General features: G+C 42.0%; 1 long non-coding RNA gene across 1 annotated transcript in view; it reads right to left on the reverse strand.

The window, feature by feature from the left end:
- The window catches only part of LOC137861524 (uncharacterized), a 203641-nt gene extending 186498 nt beyond the window's left edge, over positions 1 to 17143 (reverse strand). The window contains exon 1 of the long non-coding RNA XR_011099661.1: positions 17060 to 17143. This is a non-coding gene — a long non-coding RNA (uncharacterized lncRNA). The remainder of the gene's footprint in view (positions 1 to 17059) is intronic.
- Between the last annotated feature and the right edge of the window lie 3060 nt (positions 17144 to 20203).

Genomic DNA, 20203 nt, shown 5'->3' on the forward strand with positions numbered 1-20203 from the left:
TTGCGAGCCCATAATGAACCACACAAGATAGCATGCAGCTCTGTCTGATTTCTTACACACAAGAAAGAGTTAATAATAAAAGTGACATGCATAGCACATTTCTCAGTGTTAGGCAAGATAAGCAGCATGTCTGGCAGTAATTCAGTTTGAGCTTGTTATATTTCTAAATGGGTGTGTTTCTTGATGTTTGGATAGCAAATGTTGTGCTTAATTATCAAAGCCTCCTAGCATTCTCTCGTCCCTTTGAGATATTTCTGCTGGATATATTGGGCTTTTTGCAATAGTAGCAGCTGCTGGTAGTCACCTGGATGCATACATCAGTGCAGGGCTTCTTAACACCATTTCAATCATTCATACTGGAAAAATAAGTACTAAGCAAACTCAAATCTCTCTAGCTCTTCTTGCTTAAATTAAGCCTTCAGACATGCTGGTTTCATGATATGCAAGTCAATGGCTTCTTTGCATTGAAAATGTTAATTTGGCTCCATTGTAGAACAAACCCATGCCTAACCAAAGAACAAGTTCCATTAAAGTAGTTACAGAAAGTTTCCCCCAGATAAAGAAGAAAGCAGGGTCCTCCATTTCCACTTCTATCATTAGTTACACATGTTGAATTTTATAAATATTTTTCCATGATCATAGACTATATGCCCTGGGAAAACAAACATCTGGGGGAGGGAGAGGAATTTGCTGAGGAACATTTCTCTAACAGTAGTTTTTTCATCCATTGATTTACAAGCTACTGATTTACAAGCTGTGAATGAATAGTAGCCTTCAACAACAGGAAGCCGTGCCATTGAGAAACCCTATAGCGTCAGGTGGAGCCCAGAGACAAGCCTGTCTGCTTGCAGGGAAATTCACTCCAGGAGTCCCCTGTAATCAGAGCTGTTAACCAGAAGGAAATGTCTTCAGTACTCTTACATGGCCCTTAATCAGATACTGACAGGGTCCCTTTGATCAATGCATTTTCAAAATGAGGGTAACTGCAGTTTACAGTACGTCTGCATACATTTCACAGCCAACTCCCAAAGCGCACAGCCAGAGGAATTACTCGGACTTCACCCTCTGCTCTCCTTTTCTTTTGCTAGCATAGAAAACTGAGTCAAAGAGATTTAGGAATTAGCAGCACTGAGAGTCACTGATGTTTAATAGCTTTGCTGGTCCCCTGAACGTGGCAGGGAAGCAGCTTTCACTTGTGTGCCTCATAGCATTTAGCAGCTTTGGGAATGGGGCAGCAGGGGGGAGGGGAAGCAAAACAAACAAAAAACAGGAAAAACACTTGCTCAACTTCTTTTAAAGGGTCCAGGCTGATGGGGAGCCAAGGCTGGAGGGTCCGTCGAAAACAGCCTTGCATACATTTACTGTGATCTAAATAGCACTCTAAGGAAAGAATTACTAGAGAGTAAGACCCTATATCCCGGAAAGCCACCTCAGAGACAACTACTTTAATCAACTATTAGATGGCTAATAGATCTAATGCGTTAAAACAATTAGGGTCACACACAAGTGCAGAACACCAAGTGTTACTTCTATTCCTTTTACAGCAAACACAAAGAGAGGCAGTTAGTGAAGTTTCCCATTTAATCACTACAGCGGCATTCTGCAACACAAGAGCTGGTACATCCCTGAACTATTTTTTTTTTTTTCCTTCCAACCCTGAGAGTAATTTGGGAAACCTGCTTGAGCATTTTTGCTGCTTAAGGAGAGGACCTCTGTTTCTAATGAGAAGACTAGAACAAGAGATTCCACACATTACAGAGGGGAAAAAAATGCAAGAACAGAAGTGCTTTTCAGAGGGAAGAGAGGAGGGGGAACAAAAAGAATGAACAAGATGATTTTAGGTCCCACTCCATTAAAAGAATGTGCTGCAAGCACAGAGATCATCAAGCAAAATAAGAATATATTAATCAGGCAGTCATTCCTCATCCTCTTACATCACCTGGTTGTACCTTGGTACAGCAGGGGTCCGAAGCAGTGGGTGATCGTACATAGCATATGCAGTGAACTGTGTAGCACATATGGTATATACATTGCAGAAACACAAGATAAAAGCTCACCTGCTGTTCTGTGGCTTTCTTAATAGAGTACCTATGCACCACCGGGTGAATTAAGAGTAGAGTAGCAGCTTTAACTCTAGATTTCCTCACTTCTGTGTTAGAACACTTTTCTTGTTTAATTTAAGTACTTATTAAGTCACTGAGGAAATGAAGGAAATGAAAAATGTGATGTTAAGACAGAATGTAATTTAAATGTAGCAAAGGAGACCTCTCAATTTTATGCAATCTTATTACATAGTGAAGGATACCCCCACACACACAAAACATGTATAGTTGACCTATTCTATAGTAGATGTGTTCTGCAATATTACTAATGGCAATAATTGTATTCATAAAGCCACAAGCAGTTCAAAAACTTGAAAGAACACTAATACTTGTTCAGAAACCCATCAAGGAACTAGACAAGAACAAGACTAGCATTCAAACATGGCTGTACACCTTCAATAATGAAGAGACAAAAAGATTAAAACATCTGAAAAGAGCAGTGTTCCATTCGGAGCTTGATATTGCACCTGTACACAGTGTATCTACATATTTCATCTATCCTACAATTACCTGGAATAACAGCAGCACCCAGAAAGCTAGCAGCATTTTGTGACTGAAATCCCACCTTAGACACACCCCTTACTCCTTTGGCCATAGAGAGAAACAGATGAACTATTTGCTAACTCTGGCCCCCGAAATTAGGTGGGATGAATCTGTGGTGTAATATTTGTATTAAAAAATAAACAATAACTCTGCATCTTGATCCGGACCAGATGTGAAACTGGAGATTGTGTTGGTTCTCATTTTTGCTGTTTTCCTGAAAGAAAACACTTTCCCCTGGACTTCCCCCACCACCCACCACCATCTACTCTACAAGGCATATGATATGATCTTAGTTTTCTAAGAAACACGTTTTAGATTTTCCTTCATGCATAGCTGACTTATCACTGATCCACATGATGTTGCTTGTCGTAAGAACGTCCCACTGAGTAACTGTTTCTCTGTTTAAGGATAATTTTGCCATTTGTCTGTTGCCTTAAATACAAAAAATCTGAGGAGGTTCTCATTGCTTCCATGAATTATTCCATGATAGCTGAAGAAAACCAAATGTCTGTAAGAACAGCTGTCTATTAATGTTTTCTATGCCTCAGTAAAGAATTTTTATCTTCATTGTCAAGCATCATAGCCAAAAAATAGTTTTATGAGCTATTGTTAGACACAAAGTAATCCTGTCCTTAAATCTGTATGCATTTTATATGCTCTCATTCATCAGTATATTCCCCCTGCTTATGAAAAAAAGAATGAAGAACTGATAGAATGGGGTAAAGAGATTCAGCACATGCTTAAGCTGCTTTACTGACAATCAAGTTCTATTGACTGAACAAGTGTAATACACAACCAGGAAGTCATATCTTACAACTCCGCACTGATTCATGGAAGTTACTACCCCTCGTGGCTTAAAAGACGAGACCAACTTTTGGAAGCGAAGCTCCCATTTCCTCCCCCTCACCTCCCTGTTGAATTCCCAAAGTCCTGCAGGGCTGTAGCACCTACCTTGGTGCCTGCTTGGCCACCAGCAGATGAGCAGAGCCAAATGGACAGGGCACCAAGCAGAGAGTTTCACGTTGACCTGCAGGACTGAGCAATGCTCAGCAGAATAAAGATGTTACCAGGTGGTGTGCAGAAAGAATAAGCAACCAGAGCTTCATGAGATTCTTCTGCATCAGTATTCTTATACCCGATCTTATGTTTTTCTTCCTCAGAAAGAAATGTTTTTTTCACCTTTTGTTCCCTAAGTTTTCTAGTCACCCCTTTCATTCAAGTGTGTTCCATGCTCTTACCACGATGCCTTCTGTCCTCCTAACCAGAGAAGGGACAGGAACTTCAGTGACACATGACCATTGCACGCCTGATACACGATATAAGCTTATGCTGGTAGACTGATACCATTCCTCCCCACGTCCATTATATAGCATTTTGCTTTGTTTCAACTAAACATTTTTTTTTTTTCTTCCCAGCATGAAGGAAATTAACCCCGAAATTTTATTCAAGTGTTTAAGCAGTTGGGTTCCTCCTTGTTAGCCAAGCACAGCTGATGCAAATTGAAACAAACAGAACAACATTCATGTTGTGCCCCAGTATAGCTTCAGCAAGTTTGGTTAAGGTTAGAGCTTTGAGCTTGTTCTGTCAGAGCTTCTCAAGTGTCCTGAGAAGCAGGGAAGATGGAGAAAAGCATAGAAGTGGAAATCCTTCTGAGCTGTTGTGACAGATGTCAGGACACTGTTGTCCTTGTGGATGTTTATACATATACATTTTTAAAGCAAAACATCAACAAGTGAAACCACAGTGTAAGCCTAAATACAAGAGCAACCTTGTGTGCTAGCCCATAGATTGAAAGCAGATGTAGGACTTGGTAATTAGGCCTGATTCAAGCTGCCTGAAGTGCATAAAAGCAGTTGTTTTGGAAATGAAGGGAGGGACCAGGGGAACATAAACACAATTTGTCTTTTTGCAGCACATGGCAATGGATTAAAGCAAATGCAAGCAAATTAATCATGGGGCAAAAAAAAAATCTTCAGGGAGGACACTTACACACTGTCATCCTTCAAAAATGAAATGTTTAAATGTTACTGTTTTGAAGCTAGTATTCTAATGATTCAGGTCTGCAACCTGATTGAGAAGCTGAGCTATTTGATGAACTTGTATATCTATTGAACACATGCCTCTAAGAAGCATAATTGAAGTGACTGTGAACTCACCAGGAAGTGGTTGCTGCTTGTTGCTTGATCTGGTCTGAGATACCTGCCTGGCAGGATTTGAATCAAGACCTTGTGCTTGGTAAAAATTGAATACTAGCAAAAGCTTTTCCGGGTCTACGATGCCAATACAAAATGATGCTTTGAAGAAGGCACTATAAATATACATCATTTCAAAGTTTGTTGGTTTCTGCTTTACAGACAGTTAAAACACTTCCCACTCTTCACCGAGAGACAAGTTTGACTGCAGTATACACAACTCACAGGTTGCTGTGATATGCGCTGAAGGTGAATTAGACGCTCTGGTGTAGGTTCCTGTTATTAAGACAACTCTGACATCCCCACCTGAATGTGAAATTCCTTTGTTTTTATCTCACCGCAGCCTACTAGATGCTGTCAGTCACACAGCGCACACACATTTTATTGAACTTAATGAAAATGTTACATTAAACACTGAAGTCATGTAGGACAACAATCTATTACTTACAGTACTGTCACACAGATGAAAACACAATTTTTGAGAATTAAAATCTGATGTTTATTAACCTCCCATAGCTATGCTGAGGATAGCAGTATTATAAACATTCACTATTCTTAATCTTAACTCACCATTCTCACATAAGTCAAAATCTTGCCATCACACAGAAGCACAATTTTAGTGAAGTAATTTTGAGAATTGCTGCCTCAGAAAAGGCCCCCACTCCTCTGAGATTAAACATGTACATTCCTATCATACCTGCTTTCATAACAGCACCGCTATACTTCTGTCTGAAGTTCCACCCTTACTTGGTATATGAAAAATTGGAGTAGAGTGATGCACATCTTCTGTTCAGTAGAAGTTGAGAAGACTGTGACACATTCATCCACTATAAATACACAAGTACAATATTACAGGTTTCTGCACCAAAGGCCAACTAAGATGACAAGAGGGTCTTCAAGCCCCTCTGTGGAGCACTGTTGCATCACCAGAGTTCAGCTGCATGGTTTATCAGTAGGTTTTTGCATAATCCCAGGGAAGTCACAGGTGCATTTATTGTAAGGGGATTGCTCTAATAGAACTTGGAAGACAGACATTTTTAACACCAGCCTTCCATTTCTTCAAATAGTTTGAAGTACACATAAGTATTTAACACCAAATAAAACTTACACTCCCTGTTCCTGTGCTGAGAGTACACGTGCATAAAATGCAGCTAAGAAATGCTCCCTCTTACCCCCCACCCCAAATTTCATTACTTTCATCTGGAGTTTAGCAATTTCTGAACATGAACCACATGTCCTTATCTGTGTGCACAGAGGTTTTTCTGGAGGGGGCTCCTTGACCGAAGCCTCCAAGAATGACAAACACAAGTACTCCTGGTTTGTGCCACACAAGCTGCTCTCAGTATCCTGCACCGTGAAACCACACAGGGATTCTTGCTGCGGCCGCAGATGCCAAGAGCTTGGATAGAACAGACAGGCTGGAGAACTCCATATCTAAAGTTAGCTTTCAAGTAGAATCACTACTTTTATTTACACACATATATATATTTAAATGATGTGGGTAGGATTTTTTCCTCAATGTTGTGGGTTTAATATAGTACAAAACTGGAAGGACATACTTAAAAACACTTGCATCACTGCAGAGAAGCAGAATCACTTTGTGCCTATGGCTGCTACATTTCAAACATGTTAACATCAGGTCGTTGCCCTGCAAAGGGAGATGTTACATTTTTAACATCTGAAATTTACATGTTCTATATTAACAAAAAGAAAAATACCACAATAGCTTCAGTGCAACTCCATTCAATTTTTAAAACAGGATAATGAGCTAGATCTCTCGCATTTCAGATACAATCTTGAATGCATTTTCAAACAGTGACTGGCATGGTTTTAGCCTGATTATTGCAGTAAAGCCTATGTGACTAAGAAGAAACCTTGCAGAAGAATAAAGTGCTGAGGAGGTGGCTGTTGCTGTGGGTTCCTCAGGTCTAGAGTTGCAGAATCAAACAGCACACAGCTCTTTGATTCACATGGGCTCCCTCCATAGCCATCTCCAACACTTGGCTAGCTTCGGCTTCTGAATTGCTTGGATGTTGATTTGCAGAATTTACCTATAGCACCAGAGGGATTTTTTTTTTTTTTGGCTCATTAAGTCCAAGGCAGTTGAGGTAGTAGAAGGGGAGCTATCTCCCATTCCAATACTAAGGGCTTTATGTTCCCCACAGCAAACAAGATTACTGCAGCCACAGAGGCAATGAAGCTAAAAAGCACAACAGCTCAAGCTGATACAAAAGCCATACAGAAAATCAAACTCTGAGGCTAAAAAAATGGGGAGTTGTTTGTTTTGAATGCACTGACATTAAATTCCAATTTAAAGGCAATTCAAGAATCAGTGCAATCATTTCCAAGTACTTAGCCTAGTGGTTTTATGAAAAAAACAAACTCCAACCCAAAGAAGGGATCATTCCCCCCCTCACCACCATCCCCACTTTAGACCCTGGATTGACTTTTTAGGGGAAATTCAATGCCCTGTATCACTTCTGATAGGACTTGCTCTCTGATTAGGGGAACTCCCCGAAACCCTAGGATGGGGACAGCCCTTCCCTGGCAAGGAGAGCCAGAGCAGCACAATTTTGCCAGGGTTTCATATCAACATCCTCACATCCTCCTGTGAGGACTGGCAGGAGCAGCAGAGCTCAGTACACCTACTCAGAGCAACAGTACCAGGGACCTAAGACTAACAGCTATTTCCTCAGAGGAGGAGAAAGGGAAGAAAGGAAAATAAGATAGTGCCCCAAGCTTCATTTTCACTACCTTGTTTTTATTTCACTTATCTTCCACTTTCTCCAAAGAAGCAGCTTTTGACTGAAAGCTTAATTTCTAGCATTTTGCAGTATGTATTTAACTTACAGGAATATGGCTAAGGTTATGTTGAACCAGCATCTAAGCTATATTGAGCTTTCCTTCCTCACCATTCAAATAAAACAGAGTATTTTCCCAATTAACATTTTTGCTTCCTGTTTAAGTGCATGACTCCAGGCTCTGGAGTCAGTACCAAGGAGCTGCGGTTGCTCCAGAAGATGTCGCTATTCTGCAGAAATCTCCCTAGAAGGCTCGGTATCTTTGCAGCAAGTGAACAGATTAATATAGTTAAAATGAATCAGAGGATTTTCAGAACAAGTCTCTGATAAGTTCAGCCACTCCATTTCCTCTGTGAATACAGCTCCACCATCTACATAGGCCTTTTCTTTTATCATAGTTAATGTGTCTTAATATATTAAGATTCTTTTTAGTCTGACCATTTGCTGAAGCATAGTTACCTTTAAGCTCCTTTCTCCCTCTCAGGGTACATACTTTTCTCCTAATACTTCATTAAGGACAAAATCCATTTAGCAAGGAGGACTAGGGCTGGAGGGAAGGGCAAGCAGGCAAAACAACAGGTATTTTCTGTTTTTTTCAACCACAATATGCAACTACACAACATTTCCTCTTTAGGACAATTCAACTGTTAATGTAGTGACATCTTTGTGAGTTTCAATGCAGCATAGTAAAACAGTCCATACCATGAGTTCAAGACCAAATCATTACATTCTTAGCAATTGCTTCTGCTCATTAAAAAGAAAAAAAAAATAGTCTCACAGCAGACAGTGCCCAATTCACAAGCCTTCTGCAAGTCTAACGTATCAAATCCTTTATCTCATTTTCCAAGCTGAAAATACTCCTCTTCTGAAACTTATCACCACGGCCTCAGAGCTTTTTCTGGAAGGAAAAATTTGATGCAAGGTAGAAATATCAAACACTATAGAGGCCCCATTACTCCAGCTTATTTTAACAAGTACATTTCCCAGTCATCACAATCAGCAAGAACACAGGTTTGTTGTTGATTTAGGAAGCCATCTGCCCTTGTCACTATTTGTTAATTATTGTTCTTCTTTTCTCTCCCTGAATACATGAACCACTTATCCCTTGACTTAACCCACATCTTCCGTCTTTCTGCCCTCTGAGAGGGTCAGTATTTCGGCTAAATCCACATGCACACGCTCCACAGCTCCTCCACATTAACTCAGCAAGTCCCTTACTGAAGATTCAGGCAAAGTTGGACCAGTCTCCAGCTCTTCTTCAACTCCAGATGGAGGCAGAGCCAGCACCAAGGAATCCACACTGCTCTCTGCTGAAAGACCAGCCTGGTGCTGGCAGGCTTGCTAGCAGTTCAGCACTGTCATCTGATGTCTCATGCTCCAAGGCATGAAGTTTGACATCAGGGCTCCGCACTCAGAAGGGAAAACAGAGTGATTATCAATGCAGGTTTTAAAAAGAAAAACAAACAACAACCTTGAGGAGACTTGCTCTCTAACTCCCCATCATGGTTCTAAGCCTGTTAACAGGGACACCTTACATCACTCTGAGGTTTTATAAAGAAAATGTTTTTTTTCTCTCTGGTGAAATAGCCATTATTTAATTATTTTCTACTGGGTAACTCTACTCAGCACTTGTGTCTTTGCTCAACACATCCAGCAACCAAGTGACATACACTGCTGCTTTCTTCTTCAGCTGAGAAACCACATCTACCAGGTTTGACACCTGGTGTGGTGGAAAAAAAGGTGCCCCATACTAAATAAATCCCTGTTCAGCAGCACTATCACTGCTGGTCTTGTGTTCACTGGTTTTCAGTCTTAAACAATGTTTATCCACTCTCTGAAACCTAAGGTGAGGGAATGGTAAGGACATGCCCATAATACCTTCAGAGACCTCTGCCTTCACCAAGCTTTGCTGTGTGACTGATGAGGTCCTTGCCAGAGGGTGAAGGAACTGCTAGAGAAAGCCCAGCTGTAGCTCCTGTACAGTCAATATTCACCAACTGTGCTGTGGGAAAGCAATATATTTGCTCTTGGGAAAAAGTTGGTGCCATCATTCAGTGGGAGCTGTCATAGTCTAAGGACATGGGGAAGTACAGAAAAAACAAACTCAGCTGATTGACGTCCTTCTTTCCCCTCTCCAGGGCCTCTCAAATACAGAGGCCCAAGATTGTGGGGCAATAAAGCCATACCGTCAGGCCCCCTCCATCAGCTATGCCTGTGCTGTTACAAAGATGAACTGATATTTACTCCAAAACCTGAGAAGATAAGCTGGGCTAAACCGTGGTATCAGCTCCCTAAAGGGCTTCCTTCACCAGAGTGCTCCTCGCTCCCCCCTCCCAAGTTTTATTGATTTGGCTGAACAAAGTTATCACCACATTTAAAGAGGCAGCAGTAAAGGAATGAAAGTAGTTTCATCGCAATACAAGTACTTGTACTACAGACAAGTAAGACTGCTTCCATCACCATGTTCCCCTCAATGACCAGAGGGTCCCAGACCTCTCCTTTTGTCCAAGTTTCACTCCAAAGAAAAAAAAGAAATCAAAAAAAAATACACACAAAGCAGCACACAACTATCCTCTCTTGCTGAGAACTGTTCAAAAGCAGAGTAAAGACATTTCCCTACTTCTCCTTCATCCAGAGTGAATAAAAAGATGAGCAGCCATGGATGAAGATGTGTTACTGAAACGCACAGTAATGTAAAAGGTTTTAAAATTGAAACTGCTGGCCTTTAAGTGGTTGTAGATAATAGCTGAGCTGCAGCCATGCTGCTTTTAATCTAACAGCACTGAGTGACAAATGATAGCATGAGGTGGAGAAGAATGCCCTCCCCTGCAGTGTCTTCCTCTTTAGTGAGGTTTTAGTGTGCTTACTAATCAAATATGAAAATAAGCATGCCATCAGCAGCACCTTTTAGTTGAGGAAGGGACTTGAAATAAGAATCTCACATACATGCTCACAGCTCTGATACAGTTGAGTTAAAAATTAATGAAAGGTTTTCCATCTGGAAATTATCATTTGCTGTAAACTTTTCTCCTTTCTTTCTTTTTTTTTTTTTATCAGAACACCAGAGATCAAAGCATAAACAAGGGACTTTGGAAGTCTTTAACAAGATATAGCAGAGTCAAAGCCAAAAATGCTATGTAAACTCTGGATATAAAGAAGTTTCTCATCTCTGTCAAGGTGGCCACCTCCAGTCCCACTGCTCTTTGTGACATTTGATTTCCTCAGTGGTTCTCACTGCCTGCTGAATTCCCATGAGATTTGTCCTCAACCTCCTCTTTTCCTTCTGCCTTTCTCCCTAGATCTCATGCAGAGACCTGGAGTAAGATCCCAAAGCACCCCCAGCTTAATGATGTGCTAGACCTGACCCACCACATCCAGAAGGAGGATAACAACACAGGCCAACTCCCAGTACATGGAGGTATGGCTGCTGCAGTAGAAGGGAAGTATTCATCACTCTCCTCCAGTAAGCACTGCCTTCTGCCACACACACACAAACCTATATGTATGATAAATTGCACTGTCTCACAGGAAGACTTGCAGCCCTTTGTCTCCAGGTACAGTTTCCAAGCATTTCACATGCTTTTTCTGTTATGGAAAGGGTAAGTCAAAGCTCTGATTTATATGAGGCTACAGCCACTGCTTTGCTTAGTGAGGGGGATTTCAGTGTATATTTTAGACTCCCTGCGCACAGGACAAGCACAAAGGTGGTGACATTGAGAGGAGCATAGAGAACTTGCACTCAGCTGTCATTCACTGACAACAGAGCTTGGACACTGCTCCACCTAAGTAGCTATAACTTAATAAATACGTAGTCTGCTTGCAGTCTCATGCACCTGGTTTAAATGCATAACAAAGAAAAGCAAGGGACAGTTGAAAAAATCACTTTTCATCTTAACTGACAAATTCAAGTAGTTTCTGCTATCTTCTACTTGGATTTATTCAGAAAAAAAGTTCAGATTTACACAACTAAATTTGCACAATTCACACAAATGGAAAAACGAGATCCTCGATGTCCAAGGTTCATCAGGGAAGGTTTTTCCGTAGGTCTTGGGTACACAAAGGTGACACAGATACCAGATCTGGGACTGCACAGGATGCACCTACAGGAATATTTCAATCACTGGAGCCAAGCCCCCCCACCCCATCAGGGCTACTGAACAAAAAGGTCTCATTGGAAGCCAGGCTTCACATTGTCAAAACATAGCCTTGATCATCTCCACCTTTAGGTAATCAGCAAACACTCCTAAGGGGTTTTGTTTCTAGAGCCCTATTTCCCAGCCCCTGCTGCAATTCCGGTAATGGAAAATTGATGTACAGAAACTGAAACATTCACAGCCACTAGCCTTCTTAAAGGCCTCCTGCCTTCAGACTTCTTCCAAAACTCAGTTTTTCCTCTAGCTGCTCCGGACCTCCCTTTTACCATTTCAGTTGCTTCAACTTGAGCTCTACAACACCTTTACAAGGAACTACATATGGCAAGACTGAAAAATAAAGCCCAGATCTTTCACTAAAGCTCGCAAGTTTCAATTAAGTGAGAAACAGTCAAGACTGATCGGTAGAGCTTAATTAGCAGAAATGTGGCCCTTTCTCTCTTCCTGGCATAATCAGCAGTAAGATGTGCTAAAACAAGAGGAAGAAAGGATGGGCTAGGGACAGAGGTGATCATCTTGAACAACTGTCTAATCATTCATAACCTTGATTCACATATATAGTAAATATATCCTCTTCCTTTTCATCAGCATGTGTTGACACCTACAGTAATTACTCCCAGAAAGTTAACTCTCTGAGGCAATATTTCTAACCCACTTAATTGCACAAGTACCAACTTACACTCTATCAGCACTGATGAGCTGTGACATCCTCCTGTCAGCCAAGTAATTTGTTGGCAGAAAATGCCACAGACACTTTCTTCTCCATCTTTCAAAACCCTTCATGCAAATGAGGCAGAGTAATTAGCACTGACCTTTGGCTAATGGTGGTTGCCAATCAGGGGTGTTTCCCTACTCAGCTGCTGAGTTTATATATTCCACTGAACAACCAGGAGTACAAACCAGGCACACTGTGCTCGCAGCAGGCAGCCAGCAGTACTCACAGCGTGGTTGCCATCAGGGCACGGGATGCTTCCCTACTGCTTCTAGGGACTGGCATTATAAGCAAATATAACTTCATGATGCCCGACACCTCATAGCACTAAAGGTGAGTTTTAGACCAAGAACAAACTGAAGAAAACAAAACAAGCACAGAAACAAAAGAGAACTTGACCCAGGTACTTTTCATTCAGAAACTTTTCAAGGGGAAAAAAAGAGCACAAGGCTGCTTGGGAGTTGAGTTGGGTGAACTCAAGTATTGCCACCTAGTCTGGCCAGACTTGCTGGTCTGAGACAGCATTGTCTGTCAGCCTCACAGAACACATTATTTGAAGCTTCATAGCACAAAGTTCAACATTTAAAAGTGACCACAAAGTGGTCTATTACCATTTCCAGAAGCTCCTTGCCCAGGGCACCCCAATGAAGGTGTCCCTTTGTCCACCTGCTCCCCTCATGAGGGCTCTCGCCACCATAGGCCTCACCCTCCACACCTCCGACGCCTATTCTTAGCTTCCCTGCTCCCAGCAAATTGGTCACAGTTGCATTCACTGTCAAGCAAATGCAGCCGAAGATAAATCACCTCACATTAATCTTTTACAGTCCACACACAAGGCAGAAGAGCAGTAAGTTGACACTTTAATCACAGCACTGCTACACACCCCTGCTCCCCACCAGGCTGCGAGCACCTCCTGCGCTCTGGCCCATTGTCGCCAGCCACCCCGCAGCTGTCACCAAGTGAAAAATGTCATCTCTGGAAATGCTGTCGCTGTCTGTTTGCAAGCATAAAGATTAATACAGAAGTCAATGGAAGTTGCTGGTGTCTACCAGGGTGATGGAAGATGCAAACAGCCTGGGAGCCCAGCCATCCAAAACTGGAGCATGAGTATCGCCCCACAGCAGGTTTCAGCTTCAAAGGTGGTAAAGCACTGGTGAGGGATCAGTAGAATTGGATTATGGAGTTAAGTCCCAAATGCATACGCCATAAGTAGTATTTCCAGTTGTGACAAAGCTTGGTCTGACTCAAAATAACATACAACTTCAGAAGGCCATCTGTCAACAAAATACCTCTCTCCATCCCACATCCATGGAGTTCAGCAAACAAACTTGTTCTGATGTTTTCAGCATCTCCAATTAGCCAAGCATAGCAAACACATGTGCCCAATAACACACTGTCTTTCATGGATGGAGGCAGAAAATGGTTACTTAAGAAACCCATAACTAATGAAGTAAGCCACAGGAAAGTATGTGCCTAATCCATCCATTGGTGGTCTATACTTAAAAAAAAAAAAAAAAAAAGGCTACCTTTTCCTCCACCACAGCAGCTGTGCATTTTGAAATCTAGGTACAGCAAACTAGCACAGTCACAGCAAGCCTAGTCAGGGAGGAAGAACGTAAAAAGATGGAGATTATTTTATTTTTCAGTTGCAGGCAAGGTCACACTCCAACAGCAGAGGCAGGCCACCCAAAGCATATTTATCAGCCAGCAAGGCAGACAAACAACATATAATTGAAGGGTTTTTTCTTCCTCTCTCTCTCACCCCCCTTCCACTCCCCCCCCCCCAAAAAAAAAAAAGTCATGCACAATTCTCTTTGTGTATTACTCCCTGGAACAAGCCATTCCTTTTGGAGCAGACTAAATATTCCTGGACAACTTTTCTTTGAGATCCTGAGCCAACAGCTTCCTCTGAAGCCAAGGAAAACTGCAGTTTCTCAACACCTTGAACTACCAGGCAAACTTGTAGATGTACACGTGTGGATCATATATACAAACCGCATACAGAGCTTTAGGAAGATATTTGAAACAAAGTACTCTTTCTTATTTACTTTACAATCACCATGGGACACAACAAATTAACTGAACTAATCAGCTAATAGAGAGAATTAACTCTCAGAAATCTAGACGTTGTGGTTCCTGTATTTGGGAATTGATACCAGACAATCTTCAGCCGCTGACTGTGTTACTGATTATGTCCAATTATGGACAAGAAAAGGAGTCTGAGATGTTTGAGCTGGAGCAGAGAGAGGCATAATTCGTGCCTTATGTTAGGCAGATCCTCTTCACTATTATAGCATTATTCAATTATTCACAATCTATTTACAGTCAAGGAGACAATACAGCCATGTGCTCTGTAATATTTACCATTTTACCAAGCTGTCTGATGCTAACACGTTCTATTAATAGGGTACCAAGGGGTGACACTAAGTGAAACTGCACTGGAGTGGCTCAAATCATGATCAGCTAGCAAACAATTAGTCAAGGTGGGAGGTTGAGCTTCAAGCCTGGGATGTAATTCAATTCAGTGTCCCGACAAGAGGCAGCTTTAGTGCCTTCCGTGCGCTGGGTAAGCAATACTCCAAAGAGAGCACCAGGCCAGCAATGCTATTATCCCACACATCCTCAACACAGGATGCCTTCTGTGCCTCAGCACCACAAAGCTGCTCTTTCTTTTTGCTAAGATAATTAACTGTGTGATTTTTTTTTAATTTTTATTAAAAAAAAAAAAAAAAAAAAAAAACTTTTCACTGTCTGGCATCCATACCTCTGTCAAATGGAGAGCATTCAGCACAAAACATAAAGCACTCCCTGCTTGCAGACAGAATCTGGGCAAGGTGTTGCTTTAGAAGAACAACGTGAGTCATTGCTTTTCCACTAGTCATCTTCTCCCTTGATCACAGACTGCAAATATACACACCCCAAAACACTGCCTCTGACAACACACAAAAATATCTTTTTTTTGAATTAGATTTCCAACTACTAGGTAGCTGTTAAGCAGGCTGAGACAATCACTCTCCACACTGAAGGCAGTATCTCAGTGACTCTAATCCCCTAAGCATAAGCTTCTGTTCCTAAGCATAAACCATCACCTCCAAATAAGTTTCATTTGGGAAACACCTTTATATTATGTTAGTCCAGCACCTACCTGCTCAGGAAAGGGTGTGAAGAGGAAGCCTGGAAGAGTAACTATAACTCGATTTCCAACAAAGCAAGTAATATATAGCACAGGGGATTTTATCACCTCTTAAAAGGACTTGTATGATAAAATGACATAGCCATCATATCTGTAAACCTTCAGGATTAAAAGGTATTTCATTAAAGCAGATACCATCAGATCTAGCTAAAACGAAGATATCCAGCCCTAGGCATTCAGGGCGCACAGAAGCACAGCACATCTAATGCAAGCAAGTTTAAATCCCTCTAACAGTTTAAGAAGAGAAACACTACAAGGACTAAATGAGTGTCAGTGAGACAAAGGAGAGAGCCAGATTAAGCAGTAGTTTTCTTGGCCACCTTCCCAACGCCATAGGGATGGCAAGTGGGTCGCCAGAAGCTCAGTGGCAAACTCTGGACAGGGCAGGGACACTAAAACAGCTGGGGACAGAGTGCTAAGAAGGGCAGACAGAGCTCTTGGTCAGTAAAAGAAAGGAGGAAACAGAAGGGAGAGTCTGCCCCTGCACTGCTTCACATTTAAGCCAAACATGGAGCCACCACTGCAAGCCCAGAATATGATTTTTATCAGCATTCCCCTAGCATGGCACAAGGCTTACAGCAAGAGCACAAGAGGTCTCTAAGTACTATCACAAGAGCCTAGGGAAGATAACATAGGGAAAAACCCCAACATTTTTAGGTCCATCCATCAAAGCTGCAGTTTCCAGTAGCCATAACACATACTGGGCATGTGGGCATTAGACCACCTGAGGAGGCTCAGTCAACCCAAGCTTTAAAAGGCATCTTCCAAGACTTCTTCCTTCAAACAAGCATGCCAAACATAGCAACAAGCCTTTCACTCTTCAACACTAGATGCTACTAAAACATAAGCAATGTTTTTGTTGTTGCACATACAGACATACAGAAAGCAGAGACCTGGACAAACCAAAGCCATGGGGATCTGTTAACAAGCCTGCTGCCCTCCCACACAGGGGGGGACCTACAAGGGCAGGGCACAAACGATGGCTGCCACCACTCCCGGTTTGAATTCAGCAGGTTCAACATTCTTCTCAAGCTGCAAAGAAGCCTCTGCGCAGCCCCTATATCACCCCCAAAATAAATGCAGGCAAAGCCCAACTCCAAGCTCTGGCCTTACTGAGCCAGGAACCACTATTCAACCCCCCCCCCCCCCCCCATTCCTTCCATTTCAGAGGGGCTCCCTCCATTTGAGAGCAGCTCACAAATCACTCACAGCACAGCAGCCATGCCAGTAAACCTTCCTCTCAGCTACCACATCACAAACTTTTAACCTGCATTAGCCAACATGCCAACCTACACCCTCTACCATTAGTCAGCTCACCCCACATTTGGTGGGCACAAACTAGGATGGTATTAAAGGTTATCCTACCTGCTGCCAACCAGCTCAGATCAGGCTTCAGGAAGTCATGGTGACTGCCTGGGGTACTTGCTACCACATTGCCTTAAATATGCACAGCTGTGACCAAGGAACCACCTTTAACACCCCTGCAAAGAAGCTGCCTTCAGATTATGTAGTATTTTAAACAGGTGCTGAGAACTATACATGATAAAAGGTTGTAAAAAAAGGGGGGTCCATTAACACCATGTGTTCTTTTTTCTTTCTTTCCTTTTGTTTTATTATTTTTTTTATTTTTTATTTTAAACTGTTTTTAATTGGTTCTGCAGGATAGAAAGCCAGAGTAACCTATTAATCCCAATATAAGTTTTTCCCTGAGTAAAAGTTTGGACTGGCTTTACTTTTATCCAAATCTCTCCCTTGTGTATTACTGTGGAAGACAATCATGTTACAACATGGGAAAATGTATGCTTTTATATCTAAGGGAAAGCTCTCTTTTTATTATTCACTGCAGATGGATGCAGGTGTAGGTAGTGGCTACTGATACCATTTAAAAGCCCAGCTACGTAACTTTCCCTAAATATAGGCAGATGCTAAAAGGAAAAGGTTGAAGCTGTACAGGTTAAATGTTAAGCTCATATCTCATAACAACAAAAACACAGGTTCCTGTGACAGTAGGGCAAATTTCTGGTTACTTGGGTCTCTAGAGTTGCTCCCTTATTACCACATAGTCCCTGACAAGTGACTCCTGAGCAGTTTATGCACTTGGGAATATCCATTTAGATGTCTTGGAGATGTGTTTTGGGCCCCTGGGCATATGACGTATTTTTCTCTCACATGTCAGTACATGAAATCACCCCTTCTGTATCAGATGATCATTTCCTAAGCATTTTCTGGAAGGAGGTAAATCCCTTAACTGCCTTGGAATAAATCTGCAAGGCATTAGGCATCTCAAGGGGACATGGGGCTCCAGCTGTGCCAGGATGGAAGGCAGCACTCCATCCAGGCTTGGCTAAGCAAGAAAATGGACAGACATTTTTTACCTAAGCCTGAAGAAGCAAGATACAAACACAAAACAGTCTGATAATCTTTTTTGTTTTGTTTTGTTTTTGTTTTTGTTTGGCTACAGCCCAGCTAGTTTTTATTTGATATGATTTCGGTGGTGTTGTTTTTTTTCCAGTCTCATCAGTTAACAGGAATTAAACCGAAGGGAAGGTCCTGTGCATTTGATCAACCCACCCACGCAGTTTTGTAAACATCCAGTGAATCTACATGTGGTATCACTCAGTTAATAAATAGAAGCTCATGCTTTCACCATCCCTGTCGCTATGCAGTGTCCTGAAAGGCAATGTAATGCACAAACTCTGAACACGCAAGAAACAGGATGCTTTTTTTTTTTTCTTTTTCTTTTTCTGAAAAACTGCAGCTAATGTAGAATTGAAGTTCAAGACAGCAGAGAATGAAAATAATGATTTCACGACATCTTCGAAGACACCTCTGCAAATATGTGCAGGCTTACATTGATGCAGCAGTGTCTTTGATGTGTTTTCACCTCTATATTTCAGGGGCCACTTTCCACCCCAGCTCCACCATGTCATGAAGGAGTCATATCCCCTTTATCTGCAAAATACTGAAGAACAAAGCAGCTCAAGGCTACATGGGGAAAGTTTTGCCTCTGGTTAGATCTTCTACTGCTTGCAACTCATGAGGTTGCTTTTGACTGCTCTATATGACACCTAGCTAAAAATACTGATTTATTTTTTTGTTTGTTAGCTGGCACAATAATAACCTCTCTAAACATGTCATCCCTATTCCGGCTGAACCTGCACTGCTCAATGCATAAGGTCCAATGAGCAAAGAAGAAAAATAGTGGAACTCCTGACTCGCTAGTACAGATCTACTCATTTTCTTCAGCTCCCACAATGCAGGACATAGATATTCACATGGGTACAGATGAAGATTCAGCATAGTGTACTGCACTGGATAGAACTCGGATAGCTGGTGCTCTCCATATTTTCCTGTCCCACCATCTTGCAGATGCATGGTTTTCAGCAGGATCACTTGCAATGCTCTTGACAAAACACCTTTTCATTAGAAAATGATGATTTACAGAAATTCAAGTATTCCACGTAAAACATAAAAATGTTTCTCCCCACAGTAACCTGATAAGCAGCTAATAAGTTTACAGATGTTCTCACCTCAGAGCTTCTACACTATGAGAACTGCCTCAGAGCTAAAAGCTAGGGATTTAAAGGAACACAGGAAGTTGTATAAACTGCAGCTACGCAGATGGCTTGAGCCTGGGCTCCTGGAAATTCCCAGCTCCTGGCAGGTGGGCACGGATGCCTGTGCTCTCCTCCTTTGAGCATCTGGGGGTCCTGTACAGTGGCAGGCATCTCAGCAAGGCATTTCAAGTCCTCAGCAAGTCTGGAAATCCCATTTTTCTGGCCTTCTTACCATTTTCTGCCCATGGACCAGAAATTCCCTGTGGTCTTGAGAATCAGTATTTTTCCCAAATCCTCCAGAGTTGATCTGGAAAATGCTGTGGAATCCACAGCCAGATGTGCTCTTTTGTTCAAACAACAATAAAGAGAGGGAGACAGAGGGAGATAAATGTTTTTAAAAACTCCATACAAACTGAACAGAGAATAAATCTGACAATTTTCCATGTTTAACATCACCCCTCTGCAGGAAATAGACATTAATTCATATTTATTTTCTGGTCTGGAATAAAAGGTTCTTCCAGAGATCAGTTCATTCTGACTCTTCATATGCTGAGCTCTGTCCAAGCCAGATGAGATGTTGCCTGCAATGTCTGTCATACCTCTCTCAGACCCAGTGATGGATCTGAGTGGTCAGCACTTACAGAGTCGATGGCTTGGAAGTAAAGCTCCTCTGTGAGGAACCCCAAACTTAATTTCCCGGTGTGCATGTTCACGTCTGGCAGCTTTCTTGTTGCTATTCCTTTACAACCCTTCCACTTCCACTGTGGTCTTGGGTTTGCAATGAACCTATTAGCCTGCTGTGGAGACATCACATTAGGGTGGTGGCACGTGTGGACCCCTGGCTGTTGGACATGTGGTAGGCAGGCCCACAGCTGGACTTCTCACTTCTTTGAGGATGGTGGCACCTTGCCCTTTGGCTTTAGCAGCAACCCTGGGGGATATGAGTCCTCCA

The sequence above is a fragment of the Anas acuta genome, chromosome 1 (assembly GCF_963932015.1).
Source record: "Anas acuta chromosome 1, bAnaAcu1.1, whole genome shotgun sequence".
Lineage (NCBI taxonomy): Eukaryota > Metazoa > Chordata > Aves > Anseriformes > Anatidae > Anas > Anas acuta.